General features: G+C 39.1%; 1 long non-coding RNA gene across 1 annotated transcript; it reads right to left on the reverse strand.

Moving 5' to 3' along the window:
• Positions 1-7,347: 7,347 nt before the first annotated feature.
• Positions 7,348-8,811, reverse strand: LOC131467585 (uncharacterized). Its single transcript, XR_009241512.1, has 3 exons — positions 8,734-8,811; positions 8,579-8,640; positions 7,348-7,825 (listed from the first exon to the last, which is right to left on the reverse strand). It is a non-coding gene; the product is annotated as an uncharacterized LOC131467585 (long non-coding RNA).
• Between the last annotated feature and the right edge of the window lie 244 nt (positions 8,812-9,055).

The following is a 9,055-nucleotide window of genomic DNA, read 5'->3' on the forward strand; positions in this document are numbered from 1 at the left end:
CCAACCTGACTGAATGTAACTGACATTCTAACATGTTTCTGGATGGTGGGAGGAAACCGGAGAGCCCCGGGGGAAACCCACGCAGACATGGGGAGAACATGCAAACTCCACACAGAAAGGTCCCAGACCAGGAACTGAAACCCAGCACCTTCTTGCTGTGAGGCAACAGTGCTAACCACTGCATCACCATGTCGCCACCTCAGTGACACAAACGAACCAACTGATACAGCAGTAGACCAGCAGCTCCTGTGTCCCTGTTATCTAAGAATGCAGATGTGGTGCACAGGTGTGCACAGTGCAGTCAGGGCTGAACGTGTCTCAGTATCTCATACTATCACACTTAAAAAGAGCTCAACTATCGCTCAAAATCATTATCAGCATTGGTGCCTTTAAAACCTGCTAATGTACTGACATGGAGGGAATTGTTCATTTGAAGTGACATGAATACAACATAACTGCAACAAGAGTAAGAATACTCCACCTTTTACATCTCATCCTCTAAAAAAGCCACTTTGAATCTATCAAAAATGACCATTTTAATTGCACAAGCACAGGAAGTGTAGCCACGTCTGTGTGCGTTTCCATTTACAATTCTCTCTTTCCTTCGTAGGGCATAGAAAAGGCAAACTGCTTTATTTCAAGGCATGTGAATAATTGATGGGGAATGCTGTTGTGAAGTGGAAAGCACCTGATCGTGGCTGCTTCAGCAAGCAATGTTGACATGGTGCACCTTTTCAAGCTTCCGTCATCTGTCACAACAACATAGAGAAAGGGGGGAAGAAAGGAAGAGGCAGACAAGGGAAAAGAAAAACAAGAGGAAATAGATGCCAACCACCACCACCACCACCACCACCCCTTTACCTAAATCAACAACTTTGTCTGGGTTCTGAAACAATTTTAACTAATATGTGAAATTAGTCAGATTGTAATACTTTAAGACAACATCATGATTCCTGGGTTCTCCAAGCAATTTTCATCTGACAATATTCTGTTTTTTTAACCTTGGGTTTTTAGATCTTTGTGTCTGGTTTTCTGTTCCTTGTTTACTGTTTTCTTTTGTATTTCTTTTCCCTTGTGTGTGTGTCCCCGTGATATTGCTCCCAGTATTTAAGGTTTTCCAGTTTGAGTTTTTCTTTATGCCTTTCCCTCCTCATGTGGATTGCTTTTGCCTTTTGTGTTTTGTTTCATTTTTTTTTTTTACCATTTGCAAACTGCCGTGACAACCTTGACAGACAACCGCTCATTTCATTTGATCTTCAGAACCCACCAGCTTTATCTTCCAGCAAAAAAAAAATTGCCAACCAACAATGTGAGATACAAAAATTAAGATGCATTTTTTTATTGACAAATCTTTGTTAACAGATCTCAGCATGCGAATGTAGAAAAAGTTGATAGCAGATAACTTTCTGTCACAATGTCATGCCTCCTTAGCTCATTTTTTCAGCAAGCAAAATCTGTTATTATAGAGATTTGTCTGTTACTAAACAACCTGCCTATCTGCACTCACCCTGTCAGTGTAGTTCAGTGTGCGTGATGAGAGTCTTCACAGCAATCCAGAGTGGTACAAGCTGCTGAAGCATAGACAAAGGCCAGGGCAGAGATGTGATGAGAGGGTAAACAGGGTGGAGATGTATCGGTTGCTTTTTTTTCTTCAAAAAGTGTGAGTGAGTGTGCATTTCACTAGGATTTCCAGTGCGTGGATTAGCATGGTTACCTATACATTGACAGAATCCACAACATCTGATATAAAAATTACAACAACTGTGATGCCAAAAGGGTTGTTGAAGAGCTGTGCAAACGACTGATGCGTGTTGTTTTCAACTCCTTATGCCTTTTAAGTGATTTGGACAGACGCTAGCAGAATCAAACACATGTATCAACAGAGGGGCTGCTGTGGATCAGTGGATAGAGGCAGTTGTATTCCAAACAAGTTTGGGGTTTTGATTACTTGATCCTCTGGTCGTCATGCCAATTTGTCCTTGGGCAAGACACTTAACCCCTAATTGGTCCTGGCAGTGTGTGATTTGAAGCGAATGATATGAGAGAGAAACAAACTCTGCATAGATGTGTGTCACGACAGCCAGCATCTGCATCTGTGACATCTGTGTGTCGCATTACTACCTTCATCTTCTCTTTGATTTGCCTCTTGCTCTCATATCCCTGACAACACTGTAGTGTGAAGCTCTTTGAGTGGTCATCAGTACTAGAAATATGAATACAAATCATTTACCATTGCAATGATTTGTTTGCCCACCTGCCCACTGACCATCCTCACCTCCTCTAAAGACACAGTATTGAATTCACCTACTTTTACCTCATCGTAAGACCCTACAGAACAGATTAAAAAAAAAAAAAAATACATATATGTGTGTGTGTATATATATATATATATACATATATATATATATATATATATATATATGTATATACGTATATATATTAAAAGTGTACTTTTCACTAGTATTACATCTCTGTATTACCAAAATTGTGTTATTCACTTGCAATGACTATCAGAGCAGATAGGAACATTAGGAAAACACCCATATGGTCTGTGCCAGTGCGGGCACCCAGTTAAAGATGCTTTATTTTAACGTGGTCAATTCAATAGAGAACAACAGCTGTTTAATGAACTGACCTGGGGCTTTCATGCTTTTCCAATCATCACCATCCCATTAAGGCAGTTTTAGCATTTCTTTATGCAACTAGTCTATATGTGACTCTGTATAAGTGGCAGTGTAATTGGAATTTTTATCAAGCCCATTTTAAAATCAAGGTTGACCAAAATGCAATGAAATAGCAAAATATAGAACAACACTGACCGCTGTGTACCGCTGTGTACCCTTGTGTCACTCATGCACGAAATGTGACATCACAAAGATCAAATCTGATACTTCGGTTCCTCGTTAAACTCATTGGTGAGAGAAACACACTATTTATTTTACATTATTTACATTATTTATTTCAGGGACCTCATCACAGAAAATCAAAGGCTGTAAACTGTGACATAAAAATTGGACGGTGTGTCCATCAGTGCCTCAAAGCTTTTAGGGGACCTTGTGTCCTATTCAGGTGAGCCAACCTGCCCTTCACTCCCCCATAATTTGAAAAATGCCCACTGGTAGAAACCTGTTTTAATTTGGCTTTTTGACCAGTGGCAGTGGGATGGAGGAAGACTATGTTCCTATTTAAATTAATCAGTAGAGAGCCATAACTTCACTTAAATGGTTGCTAGAACATAAAAAATACATATACGGAATTAGCAGTCAAATCTGATCAAATTAATCCTAAAAAGTGATCAGTGGTTTAAAATACAGTTTAACACATGTTGGGGATATTTCCACAGGGTATGCTTCCGTTACATGAGTGAAGTTTCATGAGACCAACCTCTTTCACGGCTTATAGGATTCATTCACCACTGGAAAGATGAATTTTTATTAAAAATCTGTGTAATCTATGTAGTAGAAATGTGAAATAATATTTGACGTAAGTGCCCTCTTGGCCGAGAAAGGCAGACAATGTATTTTTGGCTCATATAGATGACAATGACTACAGATTGACTTGATTGTAGAATGATAACAACTCCCAGGCCACACCCCCTTCTTACAGAGTGAAGCAGACAGCACTAGTTGTGTAAACACACCAATCCCTGTTAGGCATTAGATGGCAAATAAATGATAGACTTACAAATTACAAACATTCAGAGCAGTGCAAACTGATCGCTGATAGCCTGAAGCCTTATTTCCCAGAGTGACGTCACAGCTGTGTACGAGTACAACAGAGCGTAGTCATGTGGCATCGTGGGAACAACACTACTGTCAGGGAAGGCCATGTAGGCAATGGGGAGTTTTTCTACGGGTGGGTCTAAAAAGTGCACCAGTGGTAGGCATGTCACAAAACAAAAAAGGAAGATAGTTCTCGACTCAGGAGAAACTGAGGGAGGGAAGCACAATTATGCAAAAATACTACCGCTATTCTCGTAATACAAAGCTAAATGCAAATCGGTGAAGTATTCCTTTAATTCAGAGACCTGACATCTTCAACACTTAGCTTTGGCTCCTCCCTCCACAGCACTTGAAGGGATATCAGGAAAGGGCATGATTTTCACATACTCAAATGTCATCTGATCATAAAAAAAAAAAAAAAAAATCTATCTGTTAATGCACATTTTAATAGGCCTGTCAGCGGTGCTCTCAAAGTTGCATGCATCACCACTTTTCTGGATCCACGACACAAACACCTGAGCTTTAGGAGTGATGAAGTTAAATGAGCTGTTCAGGCAGTGGTGTGTGATCTCCTCTCAAGCAGCCCTTTAGGGGAAGAGATGGTTGCTTTGGAATCAAATGAAAATGAGCTGCAAAGTGATGCTGCCATAGCAGTCCTGTTGGGTATAACTTTAATGGGAAATGGTCTGTATTTGTAGTGTTTTTTTTAATCTGAAGACCAGTCAAAAAACTCTACACTACAGTTTTGTGTCATACACCCAATCACATATTTAATTTATTATATTAAACATTAAATTATTATGAATGAAAATAAGCTTGTTTATTGTGCAGGGGGTTCAATTTGGAACAACTTTTTGTACATTGAGGTGGTGGAGTTTATAACAATACTATAGCCAGCGACAAGGGGCTATTGAGATGTCTTGCCTACACTTTTGAGAGCTGTCCATCTCTATTTATAGTTATTGGTCAAAAAACCATCTGACCAAGCATCAGTGTAAGATAACTTCATTAGCTCACATTTCAGAAGGGTTAAGTCTGATTTCTACCTAGTAGCTTGACACTTTTGATAATTGCCAAAACTTAATAAGTTGCTCAATGTTTTCAATTTGTGCTCCAACAAAATGTTTCCATTATCACTGTGTACCTGCACACTTCCGTCCAGCTCTTTGAGTTTCCATTCTATCATCCTGATGAGATTTTGAAATAACCTTCACTGAGAGGACAACAGGGGAACACCAACACCTCTGTTACTTGTTGGTACAACATTTGGTCCAAGGATTAAAGATGAAATGTCTACCTGGAGACAATCAAACTGTGAGAGGAAAGTGTGACACTTTTTTCTGTCGATTTCTGTCAAATGTTTTAAAGTATCACTTTACAAAATCAGGCTTTAAGAGCTGATGACCTGAATAAATGCCAGCATGTCCATGTGGGGCCCATAAGGGTTATATTCAGGTTGACAGTATGGGTCCTAAGCGGGTTCCTCCGTGGTTTGCCCACTTCAAGCCCATGCCCACTGAGTACTCTTTCCAGGATACCTGTGCACTAAGTGGGTACTAAGCAAGCATGGTCTTTATTTATGCTATTTATGCAGGTCCCATATGGTTTCAGTAACATGGGCCCCATTAGAAGCGCATGTGGGCAGAACAAAGGTGGCGCCACCATGGAAACCACAGGGACCCAAATTGTCAACCTGAATGTAACCCTTATGGGACCCACATGGACATGCTGGCTGCTTAAACAGTGGTCCCTTAGGTTTCTTAGCACAGTAGGTAGTTGTTGCTGGTGCTGGAGTAGCAATCATTCCACCAAATGATCCTGTATGCGTGTGATTGGTCAGAGTCAACCATGATTGGACATATTTAGTTGTGTGGCTGTGAACGGAGCCCAGAGATGGAGCAGGAGTCTCATTCTCTCTCAGATCACATCATGTACATTATGCTGAAAGGTTATTATGGGATTTTTGCTCAATGATGCCACTCCTGTCTACTGCACCTTTAACTGACTTTACAGGTGAACTATGGTCTCATGTCATGGTTCTCTAGAAAGAGATCAATCCACAAACATCCTCAGCGGTGTCTCATCCGCTCTGCAAATGTTTCCCTCATGTACCCCATCTCAAAAACATGACAGTGCAGACTGGAGGGGGTAAAAAAAGATAATTTACCATCCCAGGTTGATGAAAAGCAATTTCTGTTTTTATTCACTGCCATATCAGCAGGCAGAGCTGTCACTGTATAATCTGGAACTGTTTGTTTGCAAGCACACGAGAAAATGCAGAGACACCAATTACTATAGTCACTGTTGACACTAGAAGCATTGGTGGAGTAAGTGAATAATAACAGTGTTGTCACTCCAGATATTTAATACAATAATTATGCACCCTAAAATGGAATATTATGCCTGATCATGGATGTTTGAGAGGAGGCAGAGACCACAATGTCAATCAAACCTCATGATTTCAGCAAAAGCTTCTGTAAACCACATTCACAAATCTATAGCCCCTTTTCCACTAGAGCGACAGGCCTCACCTCGGCATGACAGGGTTATTTTGTGTTTCTATTAGCGATAGTACCTGGTACTTTTTTTTGTACCTGCTCTGGCGAGGTTCTAAGCGAGCTGAGCAGATACTATGCCTCAGACTGCCGACCACTGATTGGTCAGGTCACAGGAAGAGGCATGAGGAAGACTTTCAACACAAGAATCAAGCCGAACAATGCCGAACTGTAGATCAGTTAACAATCCTAAAAATGTGGGTACATTTCCAACAGTTACCAGGGACATGTCTAAAATCTCATCATTTAACAGAGGAGTTTGGTGTATTTAGTGACAGCACTGCTGAAAGCCTGCAATTGCAACCAGCGAGCCACATCACAAACCCAAAATCTGCGGCTAACAGCTGGTGCCGCGGCACGGAGTCACATGACAACACTTGTCATGTGACTCAACTGGCTGCATTTGATTGGCAAGATTTTGTCAGCCATAGTCAACGTTATGTTTGTATTGCCTAAAATAGTCACTTTATAGAAATGTTGGCTGAAGAAGGCCCTCAGGGAGAGAAATAGATTGCACATATAATGAAATAAAAAAATTCCTCAAATAACAGTAAGACAGTCATTACTGTATACATTGAAGGGTTTGAGCTCTATGTGGCTGCAAATATGTCTCCAGTTACTGATAACATTGATACTGTAAATAGACTACAATCACTGTTGATGCCTCAACACTAAACTTTTGCACGAACAGAATCATCTTTGTGGTGGAAATAATTCATTATCATAAGGAATTTCAAAAAGTTAACCAATCGTGTCTTCAATCGCAACTTCTTTACGGAAACAGAAGTTTGTGTTGCTTTGAAAATCACTCTTCTTGCACCAGAATCCACTGAGAAAAATTAAGTTTTTTAACGTTTCTAATACTTATGTCACAAAATAACACATTTGAACTTTCTAATGGAGGCAGCAATAGATCAACAATTCCTGTGTGCCATGATGTAAAAAACAAAAAAATCAGCTTATCTACTGCCTTATCTACTGGTCAAACACCAACTACTTCATTCAAATTTCACCAGTATGTAACCCTTTTGTTATGATGTAATAACTGAGCACAGGTAAATGATGATCGATACTAATAAATGGACCAATAACGAAAGATTACAAGGTACGAGCCCTTCATTTTTAAATGTCCAAAAGACACAGGAAACACTGGTTGGAGTTTTTGTGTGGCCACTTGTTATTAGGAAGCATTAACACATAGAATTTACAACAGTTATGTTACACAAAACATTTGATAAAAATTTAAAATAATAAAGCTGGCAAAAAACAAAACCCTCTGTCCTAAAGTTATTGTTGGGGCCCTTTTGTCAGTTGTGTCTGATCAGTGTCGGTGTATTGGGGTGTATTTGTTCTGTCCTACCACACAGTCCATGGGGAAGGGGAAAATCCACAAATCTTTCACCAGTATCGGGGTTCAGTATCAGTAGATCCAATGTCGCTCACCACCCAGCTCACTCTGGGGAAGAATCTCCAGATCTCTGGAAACCTCACACGAAAGGATGTTGCTGGGACCTCCTTTAAAGATGTCACCAGGACAAAAAACTTGACCTACAAACAGGTCAAATAACATGTTGAAGTATCGCCAATCAATAACACTCCTTTGCATTAACTGGCTTAAATCATGTTCAAAAAGTTTAGTTGTACAACAAAAATCTATCCTCAATTCAAGTATTCATTTGCAGTTGTGAAACTATAAATTTACATTCAAAGTTTATAATTATATTCATGCATTCAAACAACTGTAGTTTACTAGTAACTAGTAACAACCAAAATATAATTTTACAAAAATAACAAAATATTAGTTTAATTTGGTAGAAAATTTGGTAGAAAATGACATTAAATGCAGAGAAATGACATGGTAACTTAGAGGCATTAAGGCTTAACATGCTTAATTCTCTCTTCTTTCCCCGGTAACAGTAAGAGAATACACTAAAAACTGACCTCTGTAATTACCACAATCATAAAATAAACATCTATCAAATAATCTCACAACATCTCATTTTTTTAACATAAGTATGAAACAACAATTTAAGAAAATGACATCCTCCTTTGTAAACAACAAAATAAAATCATCAGCATTTCAATAAATTGCATATAACACCAATTGACTATGCTAACACAGTGGCTAAACTTAGCATAGCAAAACATCGTATCAGGTGGCTAACACCATTAGCACCTTTCCATGGCTATCTGCGCCGATTAACATAACTATCAGCTGCCTTACAAGCAACCGAACAGGTTACACATGAATATCAGAAGCATTACAAACAACCGAACATGTTAAAGAATGTTTTAACTCACCGAGAGATCAAGGTACTTCACCTCACCAGATCAGGGAGCATACTCCCGTCTCTCACGCTGCTCTATAAAGTTTAAACGTAACAGTACAGCGATCAACAACTGTTTAACATCATCAAGAATTAATATAACTTTTACAGATTATTTTCATATCTTACCCGGATGCCACAGATTTTTATCCTGTTACTCTTGACAGCACACGAGGCAGCAAATGTAAACATGACCGCAAACGCGACCCCAAACAGGAAGTGATGTCAGGACGATTTCAAAATAAAATGAATTATTTACGAATCATCTTTTCTTCAAAATAAAAAATGAAATGAAATTTTTATTTATTTCAAAATAAAATAGGTTGCTTTCAAGATTTGTAAAGACTTTATAATGACTTTTTTTTAATGAATTTAATGAAAGACGACTTGCTCTACCACTTCAGTGAGTGCACATATCTCAGGCTGGTTGTTGGTGCAGGGCATGTCAGTT

The sequence above is a fragment of the Solea solea genome, chromosome 10 (assembly GCF_958295425.1).
Source record: "Solea solea chromosome 10, fSolSol10.1, whole genome shotgun sequence".
NCBI classification, from domain to species: Eukaryota; Metazoa; Chordata; class Actinopteri; order Pleuronectiformes; family Soleidae; genus Solea; species Solea solea.